The following is a 23,219-nucleotide window of genomic DNA, read 5'->3' on the forward strand; positions in this document are numbered from 1 at the left end:
TCCACATCCTCGCCAGCATCTGCTATCATTTGAGTTTTTGATCTTAGCCATTCTGACTGGTGTGAAGTGGAATCTCAGAGTTGTTTTGATTTGCATTTCCCCCAATAACTAAGGATGTTGAGCATTTCTTTAGGTACTGCTCAGTCATTCAATATTGCTCAACTGAGAATTCTTTGTTTAGCCCTGTACCCCATTTTTAATAGAGCTATTAGATTCTCTGGTGTCTAACTTTTTTAGTTCTTTGTATATTTTGGATAATAGTCCTATATCAGATGTAGGATTGGTAAAGATAAAATGTGCTTTTATCAGTACCACTCTAATACCTCCTAGTTCCTTCTGCCATTACCCAACTCCATCCCTCTTCTCTTTCTTTTTAGAAAACAAACAGGCAAAAATGAATAAAATTAACCAAGTTTTTTAAAATGTTCAAAAAACCTGGAAAGAAGTCAGCTCAGAGAATGGAGGGAGGGAGGGAGGAGGTGAGGGAGGGAAGGAAAAAAGAATGGATGGAAGGAGGAAAGAAGGAAGAGAGTATGAGGAGGGCAGAACAAACTATTATGGCAAAAATATCAGAAATCATAATATATAAGCCAAAAAACCCAGTCACCAAAACAAAATGTATAAATAAAGTGATATGAGTGAGAAAAAAGTCTACAAAATAAAGTGAAAATTTGTAGGTTCCTATCTCTTTGGTTTTATTTTGTGTTGGCTAGCTTCAGAAGGCCATGGGATGGTTACTCTTGAGTATGGTTAATATTTAGATTGAGACAACTGAAGATTATCATTATTTCCTTTGTAAGTATTGTAATGGGACATAGCCTCTTGGTTATGTATGTAAATTTATGTCCACTTGGCACTCGTACCCTTGGAACATCTTCTGACAAGCCCTTTGCATGCTGTCACAATCTCCATGAGTTTGAATCAAAATAAGTCCTGTTGTACCTGGAAGACACAATTTCCATAGAATCATCTATTCACTCTGGCTCTAATAATCTTCTGTCTCCTCTACTGCATAGCTTTCTGAGCCCTGAGGTGAGAATTTAATGAAGACATTCCTATTAGACATGAGTTTCTCTCTCTCTACATATTGTTCAGTGTGAATATTTGTTTTAATTTCCACCTACTACAAGAGTAAGCATTTCTGAATAATGGTGAAGAAGACACGTGGAATACAGATTAAGTCCAACAAAAGAGTGGCTGATTACACTTACAGTGTTTAAACTACTATTGGACTAACATGTAATACAGGTAGGTCATGAGTAGGTCAGTAATTGAATTAGTGTTTACCTTTCTTCCATGGTAGAATGCAAAGAATCTTCCAGTAACATGAACTCTCAATAAGAGGACTCAAGGGTCTGGTTAGGCATCAGTTCAACTTCTCCATGTTTAATTTGGTATGTAAATGTTGTCTTCAGCAACAGGGATTTCCCATCAATCTAGATATAATAACCACAAGCATCACAATGGACTCATTTGTTTGGAAGTTTTTAATGGACACCTTTGACAAAAAAAAACCACCTATATGCAATCCACTCCCGGAAGTAGATGTTCCTCCTTATTGGAAACACACACACACACACACACACACATGCACACACGCACACGTGTGTGCATGTGTGTGTGTGTGTGTGTGTGTGTGTGTGCGTGCGTGCGCACGCGCATGCATGTGTATTTAGGACTTTGTCTCCCCAGTTATTTCATGACTCCATTAAGACTTCTTTTGTGTATGTATATAATTTAAGGAGCTTCTATACTAGCATTTTTCCATATGAACCCTTAAATAGCCTTTCTTGTTTACTGTTCTTTCCTGTATTTTTCTGTCTCATCTTTCTTTCTTTCTCGTTTAGTCCATCCCCCTCCAGTCTTATTCCTGTCTTTCCACAACCATATATTCTATTTTCTTTCCTTTTGACTATCCTCCTCTCAATCTTTTTCTTTCATATACAATTATGAATTTCACAGGTAAATGAATGTAGCCAGTGAAAAGTAAACCTGAGTCAGGTAACCCAGCACCAGACTGACAAAAATTGTATGTATTGCCTTTCATGCGGATGTTAGATATTTCATTCATTGTTAGGCATTATACAATTTGTTTAACCAAAAGGAAGTTTTCAAAAGAAGAGTAGGATGAATTAAAAAACTGGAAGATAGGGAGAAGAATGTGTCATTCCTTAGCATGGGCAAGGCACGGTCCTAGCCACATCAATTGGAAGGCAATTGTAAATAATTGTACATGTCTGTGAAGGAATGTAGCCATCAACAATTAGTAGTAGATGCAACATGCACTCAGGGACTCCAACTTGTCATTGATGGACTACTAGTTCTGGTATATTCAGGGAGAGAAGAGAACTTTTATTTATTTATGTAGCCATTGATGAGCTCTCTGGATACCAGTTGATTACAGTAACTCAATGGTAACCATATGATTTTGGTTAAATATGTCATGAAAGAGAACTAAAGATCATGGCACAGGAAAAGGGACGGGTACCAAGGGGGGGGGGGCAAACTGACAAGGATGAAGAAAGAACAAGTCAGAGAATAAGAAGGAGTCAGAAGATTAGATCATATTGCCAAAATTAGTATGATTCTAGACAAATCAGTGTAGTCAGACTCTAAGAAAAGCCAGATTAAACCAGTCAACTTGGAAAATTTGATTGTTTGGAATCTAGAAGCTTCCAGGCCTATGCCAAGGAATAGTTAAAACAGAGAAGGAAATGTTCTTGTCTCAGATCAAATTGAGTATTTGCACAACTGCAGTATGCCTTTCATTTTATCCCTTCATCTGAGAAAATAAACAAAACAATTACAATAGCTTACATTCATTTCAGTGACAATTCAATTAAAGCACGGACTCCTGACTTTACAACAGAGGACATGCCAGGATGAGCTCAAGTTATCTCACAGATACTGTAACAGCACACAGAGTAACTACACAAGTTCAAGATACACAAAATCTAACACTGAGAAAGTGGGTGTAAATTTCATGCTAAGAGACTATTAGTGATTGATAGGTCCAGGGAGAGATAATACAGGTTTTCTTCAGTGGAGTGTTACTGGACATCAAAAACAATACCAAAAATTAGTTGCAAATCACAAAATAGACTTAATAAATCTTTTATATGCTTTCTGTGTGTCTTTTTTGTGTGTTGAATTTTATTTTTGTTGTTTGTTAGAAAGATATAAATGGAAAGATCATTAACTTGTGTGGGTAGAAATGTAGGAAGAAAGGGGAAGAAATTGTGCAGGGGAAAGAATGTGAGCAAAATACATTGGCTGAAGAAGAATTTAAACAAAATAAAATTAAATATCTACTTTCCACAAGAAAACTCGTATTATTTTATAAAGAATATTACTTGAAAACTTCTTAAATCAAAACCAAAATTATAATTAATTCAAATGAAAGTATTGATACTCTTCATTTAAATAATAGGAGTGAATTTCAACACTCCTATTTGTATTGTAGAAAAATGATCAATACATAATATTAGGGGAAAAGTGACATGGTGCTTTCTGTCTGGAGTCAAAGCCATATAGAAAAAAAATGGGACTATGATGCATACTATAGGTAAGACCACAGACAGCCTTTTCTATCTCAAATAGAGACAAATATAATACTACAAAGCAAGACTTAGCAATTTTATGGATAATGAGCTCATTTTACCTTTTCTTCTGGAAACTCAACTGGTCTAAAAAACAGTCACATGGGAAGTAATTACAAGTGCTTGTGAAACTGATCATGTATGTAATTCACACATGAGTCAAATGAGAAGGTCAAGGTGAATGAAAAAACTATCTTAAGGAAAATTAAAATCCAAGTTAAAATTTCAAAACTTACATACCAGGTAAAATTGTATTGAGTAGAAGGTTTGTGATATTGGACCCAACCCTGAAAAGGAAGAGAGGAGATTTTAGTACACAATTTAACTTTAACTGTGTTGAAACTTACCTAAAGAAGCCAAAAAAGTATAAAGGCATTAGAAAGGAGAACTTTTCAGAGAACAGACCATAAACAACTATAAAAGGTGACTAGAAATAATGTTTTCAAATGTAGCATATAAAAATAAACTAAATTGAAGAAAAAATTAACAGAGAGTGAAAGAAGGTTGAAATATAAAATATAACTTACATAGATATACATTCACACATTTATAAAATTATTATTTGGAATTGTGGCCCAGAAATATTGCATCTGGAGATTTATGTGGGCAAGATTTTTGGATGATGAATGAGAGCATGTCAATATTAGAAATGATATGAAAAAGTCATTGGCAATGGATAATAATCTGTCAAGGGAATTGGGACAAGACAGAAAGAAACTTCAGGTACACATTAAGTAAAGGTACTTTCACTCTGGGGTCTGGTGAAGTCTTCCATTAGCTAAGCATTGAGAATTCCAGAATAATTAACATTTGTTGTAAAGTTTGTTAACATGAAGGCAGCATTCCACCAATATAGAAATATTTTTAAATTAAAGTAGCAATAAATCATAAGTAATGCCTGAACATATATTGAATGATTTAATCATTTTCTTGTGTAGTTTCTGGAAACCTCACCAGCAAGGCTATTAACTATGTTCAGTGGGAATATTCCAATTTTCTCTGCAACACCAGTTATCTATGGTTACCAGCTTTAAATCTGTCCAATATACCTCAGTAATCATCTGATCATTGCATTCAAATACCACAGCAATCCATTGAAGGCATAACTTTAAAACCCAACGAAATCAAGGAGACAATACTCATACACTATTTTCCTCTTTCCTGAGGGATGGCATTGCTTGTTTTGTGACCCATTCTCTTCTAGATGGCCTGATGCTCCTGAATATCTGATAGCTCTAACTAGACTTTGTGATGGAAAGAAAAAAATACATGAATATTGAATGGACATGTGGAGGGAAGAATGTGGGAGAAATTAAAGTTGAGACATACAATTCCTGAGAAAATAGGAATTGTATACAGAGGTATACTGTAGCCTATTGTTTGTCTCTCCTCTGAATCTAATGGAGAAATTAGCATGAGATCTAAAATCTAAGATATTAAATCACCTTCCAAACAACATGTTTAATCTCAGTTTTGTTTCTGTGTACTGCACTGTCTCTATATGATGCCTCTGTAATTTCATATTTTTATTTTGTGGGCTTTCCCTGGATCTGGAGCTCACTTTTGGGAGGATTCTTATTTTCACAAAAGTGAGTTTCTCAATCCATGAGCAGGGGAGGCATTTTCTTCTTCTAACACTATAGCATTCACTGATTTTCTTCAGATGTGTTACAGTTTTCATCATACAGTTCTCATATCTTTATAATCAGGCTTATTCCCAAGTAAATTTCTGTATGGCAATCATGAATGTTTCCCTGATTCTACTTTTTTCAACATGTTTGTCTTTGGTTAATAGAAAGACTACTAGGTTCTGTGTGTTAATTTTATATCCTGTCACTGAATATTTTGTCAAACACCCTTCCAACAATTTACATTTACAGCCCTGAGTCTTGGCTGTTTGAAACCTGTATCATAGAAGCTTGTTTCTAAATAGGTCAGTAGGTTATGCCAAGTTAACAGTGAAATGGCTAATAGTCAACTACTCAGACTAAGTTTCTTTGAATGATCAACACTAAATGTGGCATTTATGTGACCCCTCTAAGTTATACCCATGCTATCAAGAGCATAAAGAAGAGAAGCAAACCATAGATGGAGAGGAAAGCAATTAAATTGTACTTTTAGATGTACGCAAGTTGCTACAGGTATCAGCTCATAATAGCAGCAACTCACAAATCAGTTGCACAAGGCTAAAACTCCAGCATGTTTGAGGAAAGTACTCATGAGGCCCCACTCCTAGTTATTTGCAGTTGATGGTGGTTAAAGAGGGAATACTCATCTTTCTTTGAACTGTGAAGCATGCATAAAACATGTCCCATAATATCATAACAATCATGATATATGTTATCAACAGAGCTCAAAACAATCCAGACAGAGAGATAAGATAACTCTCTAATATTCACAAAGGCTGAACCCATAGGGGTAGAGTTTAGAATGATAGCAACAAGAAGCTGTCATGATAATGGGACAGAAATAGAAATCACTTCTCCATAAAACAAAATGTCAGTTACACAGGAATAGACAGTTTAATATGCACTGCACAGCATAGTGAAGACAGTTAGTAATCAAAGTTTTCGTGCCACTGGAGTTGAACCTGGTAGAAAAAAATGTTCTTCTACTCACTCTCCTTTTCATAGGTTAAAATTTGATTCTGGATCTTACTAAGTTGTTTAAGATGGACTAAAACTCACCCATAAATGATCCAGTCTTTGAATTTTTAGTGTTCCTAGCTTAATTGCTCTCACATTAGAGACATGAAGGCATACTTCCTAATTCTGAGGTACTCCATATTTTCAAGTTGCAAATGTGGTAAATATTCAATGATATCACCAAATAGAAAGTAAATTGTATGTAGATCAGGTAATGGCAATCTCTAAGTGACTTACTAAAAACATGTCTTATAGAGTATATTTATATTTCAAACGTGATACTACACAACCTGCATAATTATGGACTGCCAATATGTCTTTAGTCTTATTATGCATCCAAGCGATTCCTAACAACAGCTATTACTCCTTATTTCTTAGCCCCATTCTTACATAGATTTTCCACTAACAGGTAAGTTTGGGGATTTATTGATTAAGATCAAGATGTTGAGTTCAATAATCCAAATGTATTTGTTTCACCCTCTCTGTTTCCAAATATTTGGATTCTTCAAATAGGCATGTATTTCAAATGAGGACTAATTAAATTAAAATTAAAAGAAGATTAATGCCAATTAGAAATGATTTGAAAACATGTTATGTTTAATTTTGAATGTACAGCACCATTAGAATAAGCACAATAACAACACAACTGGCAGTTAACGTCAATATCTCAAAATTTTATAAAAATAGGTGACATCTATTTTATTTAAAAAATAAAAAATAATTGTATACTCTGTTGCTTGTTACTTTCTATCTTATGTACATTTGTCTGAGAGACTAAGCTTAAATTTTCTTTAACTGAAAAACATTTGTAAGATAGCATCTGACTGAGAAATAGTTATTTGCGTAAAACTGATTTTTATTTTTAAGGAATATGTTATATAACTTCACAGTAACTTTGTATCTAAAGTAAAAATTATTTGCTGAAACAGAAAACATTTCTCTATGAAAACGAAAAACATTATTTTTGATATGTCATATTTTTAATCTAACTTCTCTTCCAAAACCAGCTTCTAGAACATATTATTTAATATGTGAAGCCTATAAGTATGACATAGGAAAAGCATTCTTCTTAAAATACAAAATGGTAATAAAATACTCTCTATTGTGTCAATGTACTTGAATTTCTTGAACAGGACATGTGTTCCTGGCATACAGTTCTCATGTCCCACAGTTACCACCTGAATCCAGTTTACTGGTATCTGTAACACCCTTTTGCTTTGGTGTATGCCCATATGCTTGTTTATAAACACACACGCGCACACGCGCGCACACACACACACACACACACACACACACACACACACACAAACACACAGAGCAGACCTATAGATAACTTGAATCTATCTCCATTTTCAACCTCAGAAAATATATATAAACAAAAAATAAAAATTAATAAAGAAACTGACAATGGAATTGGAAATTTATAAAATTTATTGAATTCCCTAAATTCACAAATTTGAAAACTATTACATTTCTAACATTTAATCGCCAGCATGCTAAATGTATTTTACTGCAAAACACAAAATGTGGAAAATTAAGCAAGTAAAATGTTTTATTTACTATCCACTTCCATTTTGTATGAATGTGACATGACATTGTTTCCAATTTAGTAGAAGGTTCAAAGTGTAGTTTCAGAAAATTATGGCTTTTCAGACTATTTACTTTTATTTCTTTTAGGACTTCCAGTGTAGTATGTAGATATTTCATGTTCTTCATCATCAAATAATTGGAATTTTCACCAGAAAACTGTTCAGTAACATAGAAGTGAAGATTTAACTCACACACACACACACACACACACACACACACACACACACAAACACACACACACTGAAATAATACAATTTAATCCTTAAAATGTATTAGGCTAATTGGTTTAAGAGGAGTGTTGCTAAGGCAATAGCAGTAAGAGAGTAAAACGGAGAGATAATTAGGATGGAGAAACTAAAAACATGCAAATTGTTGATTCTGAGGTACAGTAGCAAAAAAGCTATTGAGTTAATGTAATGTGATTGCTCTTCCCCATAGAGAGTAGGGGAAAATAAAGTTTATACTTCAGCAAGAACTGTCAGTTTCCTTCTTCTGTCAAGGCGAATTTAGCAAAGATTATTTGTAAGTGTTTAACACTGTTCTGAATACCGTAGGGTAAAGGTTTTGAAACAATTGCTGTAGTCATATTTTCCTTATAATTTGTCTCTACAGGTTTCAAACTCTTCAGTAAACCAAGTACTCAATCATTAAATAAAAGCTCAGGAAACAGATACATCTGGGTGTTAGTTAAATGCATCTGAAATGAAGTTCGTGGAATATTATTCCTTAGTTTCTTTACCTATATTTATTATAATAATGACAGACATCAAGATGACATTTTCAGAAGATATTTTAAAAGTCACTCTAAATGTCAGAAAAAATTTTTAAAGATCTTGCATTCAAAAGAAGACATGTTTAGAGTGGAATTTAAGCTAATGTCACACTAGGCTTCTGTAATGTTACAAAGTTACAAAGTGTTAAAATGTTTATTCAAATACAGCCAGTTTGGAAATGCCTGTACAAAAATATTTTGAAAGAAAGTGCAGTGGAAAATAAACTTTCTTTAACTCCAGAACTTCAGAAACATTATATTTCACTAAGTGCAAAACAAAATAGAGTCTTTTCATTATGAGGAAAACTTTTCTACCATATTCCCTTCTCTCATTGCTACCCCCAATAAAAACACAAATCACAATTTCAGGACATTTGATGCTAAGTATGAATTGCTCTTAGAAACCCAAAAGTTTAATAAAAATGAAAATTCAAATAGTCAATGTGAATGAAAATTAATACAATGTTTTGCTTAAACAAAGGGAAAATTAGTGGAAGATATCAATTAATTATATAGTGTAGTATATTAGAAACAGCTTTTTAGGATATCAGAATCTATTCTATTTAATCATCTCATTTAATTTATTAACACATATGTAATTAGCTGAAAGCTCAAAATAGTCAAATTCCTAGAGGCATAAAACTACATTGGACCAATCTCTTTGTTGTCATATTGAACACCACAGACTTGGAGTCACATCCATATTACTTCCTTTATCAGCCTATCATTCTTTCTTAATGCTTCTGACTAACTCAGGAACCTTGACTATTCTTCCTAGTACTTCTATAATGGTATATTTTAATCCAGTGACATTTAATGTCCTTTAATTTCAAGTTCATTTCCAATTTCATTAGTCATCTCAAATTCCTTAGAGGACTATTACACTTAACTTACAAAAACTCAAGAATTTGAGTGGACAGAACACAGGGAAATTGGAATTTATCCACCTGTCAATGTAAAGGAGAGATTGCAATAGATTTTATGGCTCAAGGTTGACAGGTGGTCATAGAAAGCATTCGCTGAATCTTTATTCAAAAAGCACAACACTGGAAAAAGAGTGCAGTCCCTTCAGATAACAGAGCTCCTACTTTGTGCCCTTGAGTACACTTTTATAATTGTTTATCTGCAAACTTTTGGTTGTTTTCTGTTGAGAAACATTCAGTGGTATCATAGGGATTAACAGTATTTCTTTTTAAATTTATTGCATATACCACATTTCTGAGCTGTAATATATACCAAAATGTATGGCACATACTGGACTTTCAGCCTATACTGCTATACTCTGAATGATTAATATACCATTATTAAACTCTTCTTTAAGACAAGCTTATGGGTGACAGCTGCAATTCCTACTCCCATAAAAAAGTAATCTACTAATGATAAATTAGCTATGTAGCCTGATCTCTGCTCACGTACCTGGGAGAAACAAGTCAAAATGAAATATAAACAAATATTGGAATGAACTCTGTGCCCAAAAAATAAAAATAAAAATAGGGTCACTCAGAAAAAGTTATTTTGCTAACTGGTACAGCATGTAGGATGTTTTCTAATATATCAGGGGAAATGATAGTGTCATACATCAGAAAGTTCTTAAGTCACTGCTGATTTTCATTTAGGAAAAATATTGTACATTGCATAATTCTTTATGTCATTAGGGCTATGGTCAAGTATGTCTTACTCTTCCATTACCTTTAACTGTTAAACTTTATATAACTGTATTTGGAGATAGGATCTATGAAAAGTTGATGAAACCAGTGAAGTCATGTAATTCAAATGGCTACTTACAGGCTTTGGACCATTTTACAAAGAGTAAGAGACACCAATATCTCTCTATAGTGTGAGGAATCAGCAAGAAGCTAGACATCAGAAATCAGATAGAAAAATGATGAAGGTGAGCAGTTAAATAAGTTAAAGCCATGTGCGAGCTATTCTGACTGGACACTCATCTGGCCTCCGGAGATACTAGGGACACTGGAGGGACACAGAAATCAATGTGCACCAAATAGCCCAATAGTATATAATGATGATAATGGTGGTGGTGATGATGATGATGATGGTATAGTATATAATAACAATAACAAAAGATAATAATAAAACATAATAATTGATATCAAATTTTAAAGCAAAAATAAAGACCTCACAATACTCAGTAAGGTAATGATATGAGTCTTTAGCACATCAAATAAAAAAATGTTAGATTCACTACTCCAATAGTTATGAAATAGCAAGCCATTATTAAGGAAAGACGATTCTCTTTTCAAGAGCTGACTAAAAGATGGGCAGGGAGTTTCAATGATACAAGTTTTGTAGGTCATCAGTACAGCTTGTGGGATTTTTCATGATGCAACCAAGTTTGAGTTATTGATCCTCCTTTCCAGATAACTGATAAGTCCTAAAGACATGTGAAATGCTTTCTTTTGCTTATCTTGTGAGATCTCAGACTGATAAAAAATTTTCCATGCTTTCCAGAAAAATCCAGACAAAATGATGTGTAACTGTTTCTTTACATAAAGTCGAGTTAGTCTACACATAATACTAATATATAACACTGGCACAATTAACACAATTAACATTAGACTGCCACAAATTCCCATTTAGGAGTAAAAGAAACATTTGAATAGTAATAAAATATTAGTTATTTAAGACTCTAAATACTAATTCATATACCTGAAACTCAATTATCAACAGATGCGAAGGTTACTAAGTTCCATTCATTTGGCATGAGAAATATTTTACTCTAATTCAATATTTCAAGCCTTCATTATATAGGACTATAGTTCATATAAAAATATTCCTATAACACTATGTGTTAAAGGAATTAAATAAGTTATACAAAAATGGAGGAGCCTTCAGCATTGTTTTCTAGTCCCAAACATTTGCAGACACTATGAACAAAAACTAATATTATGTAATATAGAAAGAACATATTACTTTATATATTTTGATAGGAAAACGCAGATATTTCATCTTTTATTAAAGCAAAAATATTCCTACGGAACATAAAAGTTATTTTGTTCAGAATGTTCAATATCCTGTTATTATTGCTATAGATATGACCTGGGTGAGTTACTTAAAGTAAAGAATCAGTAATTGAACAAAAATTAGGCATTTTCTGTAGTGAAAAATATTGAGTAGATGAATGTTTGCACATCAAGACTAACAGGCTTGTGTAAACTCAGGAATATATGACTGTCCTTGCATGGGTATCTGTAAACTCATTGCTTTGTGAAGGAGAGAAAATGAAACTAGAAAGTTATTTAGATACACCTCAAACATTCATTTTATTAAGTTCAGTGTTTGAAAGTACTTAGATTAAGTCAAGTTTTGGTGGAATTTTTTTTTCCTCTCTACCTTCATCGACAGGATACTATACTAAGTTCTTCATTTAGTCTGATATGTTTATAATTTGAATAGAAATTGTTTTTGTAATAATGGTAGAAAGAGTGTGGGAGTAAAAGAGGAGAGAGCAAGAGGAAGAGAAAGGGAGGAGGAAAAGGTGAAGGAGAAAAAAGAGGAAATTTATATTCTTTCTCCTTCCAGAAGGACACATTTCATCAGTTTAATATTCTTGTTATATTTGGCTGAAAGTTATATGCTATGACAACACAATGTTCTCATTCACTGTGTTGTCTGATGTAAAGACAAAGGTCAGAGTATACTGTGGTAAAATGGAAGTAAAGAAATTTGCAGATGAAAAGAAGAACATTATGTTGGGGCATCTTTTGGGTATATGTCCAGTAGCTGGATCTTCCGGTAGAATTATTTCCAATTTCCTGAGGAACTGCCAAAATGATTTCTGAAGTGGTTTTACCAGCTTGTACTCCCACCAGACAGAAGGAGTGTTCTTCTTTCTACATATCCTAGACAGCATCGGCTCATCTGAGTTTTTGATCTGAGCCATTCTGATTGGTATGAGGTAGAATCAGGGTCGTTTTGATTTGCACTTTCCTGATGACTAAGAGTTTTGAACACTTTTTAACTGCTTCGCAGCCATTTGAGATTCCTCAGTTGAGAATTCTCTGTTTAGCACAGTACTTCTTTTTTAAAATAGGGCTATTTGGTTTTCTAGAATGCAACTTCTTGAATTCTTTGTATATATTGAATATTAGCCCTCTATCTGATGTAGGATTCATAAATATCTTTTCCCAATATGTTGGTTGCCATTTTGTCCTATTGACACTTTCGTTTGCCTGACAGAAGCTTTTCAACTATATGATGTCCCACAACTACTGAGGAAATCAATCTGGAGGTTCCTCAGAAAATTGGACATAGTCCTATCTGAGGACCCAGCTATACTACTCCTGGGCATATACCCAAAAGATGCTCAACGGATAATAAGGACACATGCTCCTATATTCGTAGCAGCCTAATTCATAATAGCCAGGAGCTGGAAAGAACCCAGATGTCCTTCAATGGAGGAATGGCAACAGAAAATGTGGCACATTTCAACAATGAAGTACTACTCAGCTATTAAAATAATAACTTCATGAAGTTCTTAGACAAATGGCAGGAATTAGAAAATATCATCCTGAGTGAGGTAACCCAGTCACAAGAACAAAACAAAACAAAGCAGCAGCAGCAGCAACAACAACAAAAACCAAACAAGACACTTACTGATAAGTGGATATTAGTTCAAATGTTCAGAATACCCAAGATACAATTCACAAACCACATGAAACTGAAGAAGAAGGAAGACCCATGAAGATGCTTCAGGCCTTCTTAGAAGGGAGCAAAATACTCAAGGGAGGAAATACGGAGACAAAGTGTGGAACACAGCCTGAAGGACAGACCATCCAGGGACTGCCCACCTTGTGGATTTTTTCCCAAACAGAGTCATCAAACCCAGACACTATTGTGGATGCCAGTAAGTACATGCTGACAGGCGCCTGATAGAGCTGTCTCCTGAGAATCTCTGTCAGAGCCTGACAAATACAGTGGCAGATGTTTGCAGCCAACCATTGGACTCAGCACGTGTCCCCAATGGAGGAGTTAGAGAAAGTACCTAAAGAGCCAAAGGAGTTTGCATCCCATAGGAAAAATAAAAAATATCAACCAACCAGACACCCCAGAGCTCCCAGGGTCTAAATGACCAACCAAAGAGCACACATGGGGATGGGGGCATGGCTCCAACTGCATATGTAGCAGAGTATGCCCATGTTGGACGCCAATGGGAGGAGAGGCCCTTTGTTCTGTGAAGGCTTGAGGCCCCAGTCCGAGGAGGGAATGTCAGGGCCAGGAGGCAAGAGCGGGTAGGTGGATGGAGGAGCACCCTCCTAGAAGCCAAGGGAGGGAGGATGGGATAGGGAGTTTCCAGATGGGAAACCAGAAAGGGGACATTTCAAATGTAAATAAATGAAATACCCCCTCCCTCCAAAAACAAAACAAAACAAACAAGAAACCTGTAGAGACCACCTTCAGTAGATAGGCACAGCCCCCGTTGAGGGATTTGGCCACCCACCCATCTCAAAGTTAGTAATCCAGAAATGTTCCTGTCTAAGGAAAGAATATGGGCAAAAAATATAGCAGAGACCTAAGGTGGAGCCATCCGTGGACTATCCTACCTGGAAGTCCATACTGTCTGCAGACAACAAACAGGACATTGTTGATTTCCAAGGGGCACTTGCTGACAGGAACCTGGTGTGGCTGTTACATGGGAGGTTCAGCCAGCAATTGACCAATGCAGATGTGTATGTTGGAGCCAACCATCACACTGAGTTCAGAGATCTCTCTGAGAGAGCTGGCAGAAGGCCTGAAGGAGAAGAGGGGGATTGGACCCCATAGGAACAACATCAGGCGGCTGGATCACCCAGTGCTCCCAGGGACTAGACCACCTACCAAGGAGTGTACATGGCGGGATCCTTCATTCCTTATACATAGGTAGCAGGGGATGATCTTGTCTGATATTAGTGGAATGGGAGGCCCTTGGTCCTTTGGAGGTTTGATGCCCCAGTGTAGGGGACTCTGGAAGGGTAGGGCAGAGGAGAGTAGGTGAGAGAGAAAGCATCCTTAGAGGCAAAGGGGAGGGAGGAGAGGGCAGATATGGGATGGGTTGTAGCGGGGTACCTAGGAAGTAGGATATTACTTGAGATGTTAACAAATTGAATGATTATTAAAAATAAATAAGAAATATGAAAATAAAAACAAATGGAGCCACAGGTCAACTAGAATTAGGTATTAAGTTCAGTGTAAATGTGGCCTTTTCCTACATGCTTCTTTACATAATCTCCCTTTCTGGAGTTCATTCTGGTGGCTCTATGGTCTGCAGTGGAGAGCTCCAATGAATTGTTCCCTGAGGCTATGTCTGGTCCCTGCAGGACAATGATAGTGTGTACAACAATGTCTGCAACTATGTCAACTGGATTCAGGACATCATTGCTGCCATGCTGTCACTATGTCCAAATTTGTTCTCACTGCAAGCAAGCAAATGAACAAACCAACAAACAGTATTTCCTTCGAACCTGTTTTTGCTTATGCTTAGTGCTCTTGTAGGCACGAAGTTCTGAGTTTACCTACAAATCAGTGAGCCATGAAGCCTGGTTATTTTTCTCATCTGCACTTTAATTTTTAAATACTTCTAAAAATTATTAAATTTTTAATTTTTAAATATTTTAAAATATTTTTAGTACTTACAGTTTGTTTGCAGTACAGCAAGAAGCAGATTCATTAAAGATAGCATTTGTCTAATGTTGCTAAGCCATACTACCATTGTAACTCTATATTAGAATTAATAGACTATGTTAATGCTGAAAGAAAATACATAATACAAACTATATGGTTAAAATAATCTAAAGCTCAACTGATGTAAGATGGCCTTGAATTTCATACACTGAATACACAATTTTTAAAACTGTATCTTTGCCAATAGTTCTTATGAAATGCTACAGTTGTACATGAACTTATCAGGATGTCTGAAAATGATTGCTGAATATTGTATTTTTATCATATCTGTTGTGTCTTCTTATCACAGTCGTTCATTCATGTCTGAAATGCCACTCAGACTACAACATTGCTTTTGAACAGATAATTTTTTATGTGTACCATATATAAAAACAGTCCTCAAGCAGCTTTATCCCTGTGAAGTATTTTTAAAATTTTCAAGATGCTGTAGTATTTGTTTCTTCTTTCTGCTTTGTTTTCCTCTCTAGGATTACATTTTAAATCTCATCAATTCCTTTGGTGTTTTTTTAGATCTAAAATCTAGGTATGTCATTCAGACACTAGAAACTTTCATGGTTAGTTTTATTCAATAGATATTCTGTTTACCTGAGAAATACATTTGTTTTATTTTTGACTGGATATTCACCAGAAATGTTCTACCAGACCTCTAAGGTTTTATTGAGAAGAGTCTATGTTTGATATTACTTTAATATATATCATATAAAATATATGTTATATATACAAACATATGCAAAGTTTAGAAACAATGGATAATTAACCTCAAGTAGAAAATGTGGAATGAAGGAATAAAGATCATTAGGATTTCTACCTCCTCATAGAATTTGCTATATATTAACACCTCTACTTGGTGCCATAACATTATTATTAAGGTCTGTATTTGGACTGAAAATCATCTATTTGCAGTGAACTTACTAATTTGAAGGTGTCCTAGATCATGAATATGGTGAAACACAAAACCCAATTTAAGCATAAATTTGCTTTGCAAATAAATTTATAAATATATAACATATAAGACAAAACATGTAAGGATATTATTAATGAATTAATATAACATGGATGACACTGTAAGTCATCATGATTATATGTATTTATATCAATTAATATCACTAAGAGAAGTTATTATAAAATTAGTGGTAACCTTGCAGTCATTTCTGTCTGCTGAATAGAAATTACAATTTTTTTTTAGAATAACACGTGCCATCTCAAAGAAATCACTGGCAGACTTCTGAAGGACCTTGGGCAGCATCTATAAATGGTGATTTCTTATCAATAGTTGCAAGTAAATATTTTCAGTTTGGAAAAAATATATACATTTTCTAAATGATCCCTAAGGTATGTTTAAAGTTTTCATATAAACACAATTAAAGAGTAAGTTAATACTCACTTTAGAAAATTAATGTCTCAGAAATTTATAAAGCAAAAGCAAGTGTAAAATATTGACTATTAGATCATTATAAATCTCCAAATACTGAAGGAAACAGACCGGATAAACAGTTCTCTGCACCCAAATCCCGTGGGAGGGAGAGCTAAACCTTCAGAGAGGCAGACAGGCCTGGGAAACCAGAAGAGACTGCTCCCTGCACACACATCTCGGACGCCAGAGGAAAAAGCCAAAGACCATCTGGAACCCTGGTGCACTGAAGCTCCCGGAAGGGGCGGCACAGGTCTTCCTGGTTGCTGCCGCTGCAGAGAGCCCCTGGGCAGCACCCCACGAGCGAACCTGAGCCTCGGGACCACAGGTAAGACCAAATTTTCTGCTGCAAGAAAGCTGCCTGGTGAGCCTGGGACACACGGAAGCAGAATTTCTCTAGAACCGGGCACGTTCTGTGTGTACCGGAAGTCCCACACCCGCGGATCCCGGCCCGCAGCAGCTCTCTGCTCCCAGACCCGGTGAGAGAGAGACCCAACCGCCTGGTCAGGTGGGCACTCCTGAGGCTGCAGAGCGGAAGAGACCACCAACACTGCTCACCCCTGCCCACATCCCTGGCCCAAGAGGAAACTGTATAAGGCCTCTGGGCTCCCGTGGGGGAGGGCCCAGGAGCGGCAGGACCCCTGCCAGAGACACCGCCGGACCCTGAAGGAAACAGACCGGATAAACAGTTCTCTGCACCCAAATCCCGTGGGAGGGAGAGCTAAACCTTCAGAGAGGCAGACAAGCCTGGGAAACCAGAAGAGACTGCTCCCTGCACACACATCTCGGACGCCAGAGGAAAAAGCCAAAGACCATCTGGAACCCTGGTGCACTGAAGCTCCCGGAAGGGGCGGCACAGGTCTTCCTGGTTGCTGCCGCTGCAGAGAGCCCCTGGACAGCACCCCACGAGCAAACCTGAGCCTCGGGACCACAGGTAAGACCAAATTTTCTGCTGCAAGAAAGCTGCCTGGTGAACTCAAGACACAGGCCCACAGGAACAGCTGAAGACCTGTAGAGAGGAAAAACTACACGCCCGAAAGCAGAACACTCTGTCCCCATAACTGACTAAAAGAGAGGAAAACAGGTCTACAGCACTCCTGACACACAGGCTTATAGGACAGTCTAGCCACTGTCAGAAATAGCAGAACAAAGTAACACTAGAGATAATCTGATGGCGAGAGGCAAGCGCAGGAACCCAAGCAACAGAAACCAAGACTACATGCCATCATCGGAGCCCAATTCTCCCACCAAAACAAACATGGAATATCCAAACACACCAGAAAAGCAAGATCTAGTTTCAAAATCATATTTGATCATGATGCTGGAGGACTTCAAGAAAGACGTGAAGAACTCCCTTAGAGAACAAGTAGAAGCCTACAGAGAGGAATCGCAAAAATGCCTGAAAGAATTCCAGGAAAACATAAATAAACAAGTAGAAGCCCACAGAGAGGAGACACAAAAATCCCTGAAAGAATTCCAGGAAAACACAATCAAACAGTTGAAGGAATTAAAAATGGAAATAGAAGCAATCAAGAAAGAACACATGGAAACAACCCTGGATATAGAAAACCAAAAGAAGAGACAAGGAGCTGTAGATACAAGCTTCACCAACAGAATACAAGAGATGGAAGAGAGAATCTCAGGAGCAGAAGATTCCATAGAAATCATTGACTCAACTGTCAAAGATAATGTAAAGCGGAAAAAGCTACTGGTCCAAAACATACAGGAAATCCAGGACTCAATGAGAAGATCAAACCTAAGGATAATAGGTATAGAAGAGAGTGAAGACTCCCAGCTCAAAGGACCAGTAAATATCTTCAACAAAATCATAGAAGAAAACTTCCCTAACCTAAAAAAAGAGATACCCATAGACATACAGGAAGCCTACAGAACTCCTAATAGATTGGACCAGAAAAGAAACACCTCCCGTCACATAATTGTCAAAACACCAAACGCACAAAATAAAGAAAGAATATTAAAAGCAGTAAGGGAAAAAGGTCAAGTAACATATAAAGGGAGACCTATCAGAATCACACCAGACTTCTCGCCAGAAACTATGAAGGCCAGAAGATCCTGGACTGATGTTATACAGACCCTAAGAGAACACAAATGCCAGCCCAGATTACTGTATCCAGCAAAACTCTCAATTAACATTGATGGAGAAACCAAGATATTCCATGACAAAACCAAATTTACACAATATCTTTCTACAAATCCAGCACTACAAAGGATAATAAATGGTAAAGCCCAACATAAGGAGGCAAGCTATACCCTAGAAGAAGCAAGAAACTAATCGTCTTGGCAACAAAACAAAGAGAATGAAAGCACACAAACATAACCTCACATCAAATATGAATATAACGGGAAGCAATAATCACTATTCCTTAATATCTCTCAATATCAATGGCCTCAACTCCCCAATAAAAAGACATAGATTAACAAACTGGATACGCAACGAGGACCCTGCATTCTGCTGCCTACAGGAAACACACCTCAGAGACAAAGACAGACACTACCTCAGAGTGAAAGGCTGGAAAACAACTTTCCAAGCAAATGGTCAGAAGAAGCAAGCTGGAGTAGCCATTCTAATATCAAATAAAATCAATTTCCAACTAAAAGTCATCAAAAAAGATAAGGAAGGACACTTCATATTCATCAAAGGAAAAATCAACCAAGATGAACTCTCAATCCTAAATATCTATGCCCCAAATACAAGGGCACCTACATATGTAAAAGAAACCTTACTAAAGCTCAAAACACACATTGCACCTCAAACAATAATAGTGGGAGATTTCAACACCCCACTCTCATCAATGGACAGATCATGGAAACAGAAATTAAACAGTGATGTAGACAGACTAAGAGAAGTCATGAGCCAAATGGACTTAACGGATATTTATAGAACATTCTATCCTAAAGCAAAAGGATATACCTTCTTCTCAGCTCCTCATGGTACTTTCTCCAAAATTGACCATATAATTGGTCAAAAAACGGGCCTCAACAGGTACAGAAAGATAGAAATAATCCCATGCGTGCTATCGGACCACCACGGCCTAAAACTGGTCTTCAATAACAATAAGGGAAGAATGCCCACATATACGTGGAAATTGAACAATGCTCTACTCAATGATAACCTGGTCAAGGAAGAAATAAAGAAAGAAATTAAAAACTTTTTAGAATTTAATGAAAATGAAGATACAACATACTCAAACCTATGGGACACAATGAAAGCTGTGCTAAGAGGAAAACTCATAGCGCTGAGTGCCTGCAGAAAGAAACAGGAAAGAGCATATGTCAGCAGCTTGACAGCACACCTAAAAGCTCTAGAACAAAAAGAAGCAAATACACCCAGGAGGACTAGAAGGCAGGAAATAATCAAACTCAGAGCTGAAATCAACCAAGTAGAAACAAAAAGGACCATAGAAAGAATCAACAGAACCAAAAGTTGGTTCTTTGAGAAAATCAACAAGATAGATAAACCCTTAGCCAGACTAACGAGAGGACACAGAGAGTGTGTCCAAATTAACAAAATCAGAAATGAAAAGGGAGACATAACTACAGATTCGGAGGAAATTCAAAAAATCATCAGATCTTACTATAAAAACCTATATTCAACAAAATTTGAAAATCTTCAGGAAATGGACAATTTCCTAGACAGATACCAGGTATCGAAGTTAAATCAGGAACAGATAAACCAGTTAAACAACCCCATAACTCCTAAGGAAATAGAAGCAGTCATTAAAGGTCTCCCAACCAAAAAGAGCCCAGGTCCAGACGGGTTTAGTGCAGAATTCTATCAAACCTTCATAGAAGACCTCATACCAATATTATCCAAACTATTCCACAAAATTGAAACAGATGGAGCCCTACCGAATTCCTTCTACGAAGCCACAATTACTCTTATACCTAAACCACACAAAGACACAACAAAGAAAGAGAACTTCAGACCAATTTCCCTTATGAATATCGACGCAAAAATACTCAATAAAATTCTGGCAAACCGAATTCAAGAGCACATCAAAACAATCATCCACCATGATCAAGTAGGCTTCATCCCAGGCATGCAGGGATGGTTTAATATACGGAAAACCATCAACGTGATCCATTATATAAACAAACTGAAAGAACAGAACCACATGATCATTTCATTAGATGCTGAGAAAGCATTTGACAAAATTCAACACCCCTTCATGATAAAAGTCCTGGAAAGAATAGGAATTCAAGGCCCATACCTAAACATAGTAAAAGCCATATACAGCAAACCAGTTGCTAACATTAAACTAAATGGAGAGAAACTTGAAGCAATCCCACTAAAATCAGGGACTAGACAAGGCTGCCCACTCTCTCCCTACTTATTCAATATAGTTCTTGAAGTTCTAGCCAGAGCAATCAGACAACAAAAGGAGATCAAAGGGATACAGATCGGAAAAGAAGAGGTCAAAATATCACTATTTGCAGATGACATGATAGTATATTTAAGTGATCCCAAAAGTTCCACCAGAGAACTACTAAAGCTGATAAACAACTTCAGCAAAGTGGCTGGGTATAAAATTAACTCAAATAAATCAGTTGCCTTCCTCTATACAAAAGAGAAACAAGCCGAGAAAGAAATTAGGGAAACGACACCCTTCATAATAGACCCAAATAATATAAAGTACCTCGGTGTGACTTTAACCAAGCAAGTAAAAGATCTGTACAATAAGAACTTCAAGACACTGAGGAAAGAAATTGAAGAAGACCTCAGAAGATGGAAAGATCTCCCATGCTCATGGATTGGCAGGATTAATATGGTAAAAATGGCCATTTTACCAAAAGCAATCTACAGATTCAATGCAATCCCCATCAAAATACCAATCCAATTCTTCAAAGAGTTAGACAGAACAATTTGCAAATTCATCTGGAATAACAAAAAACCCAGGATAGCTAAAGCTATCCTCAACAATAAAAGGACTTCAGGGGGAATCACTATCCCTGAACTCAAGCAGTATTACAGAGCAATAGTGATAAAAACTGCATGGTATTGGTACAGAGACAGACAGATAGACCAATGGAATAGAATTGAAGACCCAGAAATGAACCCACACACCTATGGTCACTTGATTTTTGACAAAGGAGCCAAAACCATCCAATGGAAAAAAGATAGCATTTTCAGCAAATGGTGCTGGTTCAACTGGAGGGCAACATGTAGAAGAATGCAGATCGATCCATGCTTATCACCCTGTACAGAGCTTAAGTCCAAGTGGATCAAGGACCTCCACATCAAACCAGACACACTCAAACTAATAGAAGAAAAACTAGGGAAGCATCTGGAACACATGGGCACTGGAAAAAATTTCCTGAACAAAACACCAATGGCTTATGCTCTAAGGTCAAGAATCGACAAATGGGATCTCATAAAACTGCAAAGCTTCTGTAAGGCAAAGGACACTGTGGTTAGGACAAAACGGCAACCAACAGATTGGGAAAAGATCTTTACCAATCCTACAACAGATAGAGGCCTTATTTCCAAAATATACAAAGAACTCAAGAAGTTAGACCGCAGGGAAACAAATAACCCTATTAAAAAATGGGGTTCAGAGCTAAACAAAGAATTCACAGCTGAGGAATGCCGAATGGCTGAGAAACACCTAAAGAAATGTTCAACATCTTTAGTCATAAGGGAAATGCAAATCAAAACAACCCTGAGATTTCACCTCACACCAGTGCGATTGGCTAAGATCAAAAACTCAGGTGACAGCAGATGCTGGCGAGGATGTGGAGAAAGAGGAACACTCCTCCATTGTTGGTGGGATTGCAGACTGGTAAAACCATTCTGGAAATCAGTCTGGAGGTTCCTCAGAAAATTGGACATTGAACTGCCTGATGATCCAGCTATACCTCTCTTGGGCATATACCCAAAAGATGCCTCAACATATAAAAGAGACACGTGCTCCACTATGTTCATCGCAGCCTTATTTATAATAGCCAGAAGCTGGAAAGAACCCAGATGCCCTTCAACAGAGGAATGGATACAGAAAATGTGGTACATCTACACAATGGAATATTACTCAGCTATCAAAAACAACGAGTTTATGAAATTCGTAGGCAAATGGTTGGAACTGGAAAATATCATCCTGAGTGAGCTAACCCAATCACAGAAAGACATACATGGTATGCACTCATTGATAAGTGGCTATTAGCCCAAATGCTTGAATTACCCTAGATCCCTAGAACAAACGAAACTCAAGACGGATGATCAAAATGTGAATGCTTCACTCCTTCTTTAAATGAGGAAAAAGAATACCCTTGGCAGGGAAGGGAGAGGCAAAGATTAAAACAGAGACTGAAGGAACACCCATTCAGAGCCTGCCCCACATGTGGCCCATACATATACAGCCACCCAATTAGACAAGATGGATGAAGCAAAGAAGTGCAGACCGACAGGAGCCGGATGTAGATCGCTCCTGAGAGACACAGCCAGAATACAGCAAATATAGAGGCGAATGCCAGCAGCAAACCACTGAACTGAGAATAGGTCCCCTATT

At 36.7% G+C, this 23,219-nt stretch overlaps 1 long non-coding RNA gene across 1 annotated transcript in view; it reads right to left on the reverse strand.

Moving 5' to 3' along the window:
• Positions 1–669: 669 nt before the first annotated feature.
• Positions 670–23,219, reverse strand: part of LOC102551587 (uncharacterized) — a 51,000-nt gene continuing 28,450 nt past the window's right edge. The window contains exons 5-7 of the long non-coding RNA XR_015633723.1: positions 3,840–3,886; positions 1,288–1,436; positions 670–942 (exon numbers count right to left, since the gene is read on the reverse strand). This is a non-coding gene — a long non-coding RNA (uncharacterized LOC102551587). The remainder of the gene's footprint in view (positions 943–1,287; positions 1,437–3,839; positions 3,887–23,219) is intronic.

Source organism: Rattus norvegicus, chromosome 11, assembly GCF_021556685.1.
Source record: "Rattus norvegicus strain SHRSP/BbbUtx chromosome 11, alternate assembly SHRSP_T2T, whole genome shotgun sequence".
Lineage (NCBI taxonomy): Eukaryota > Metazoa > Chordata > Mammalia > Rodentia > Muridae > Rattus > Rattus norvegicus.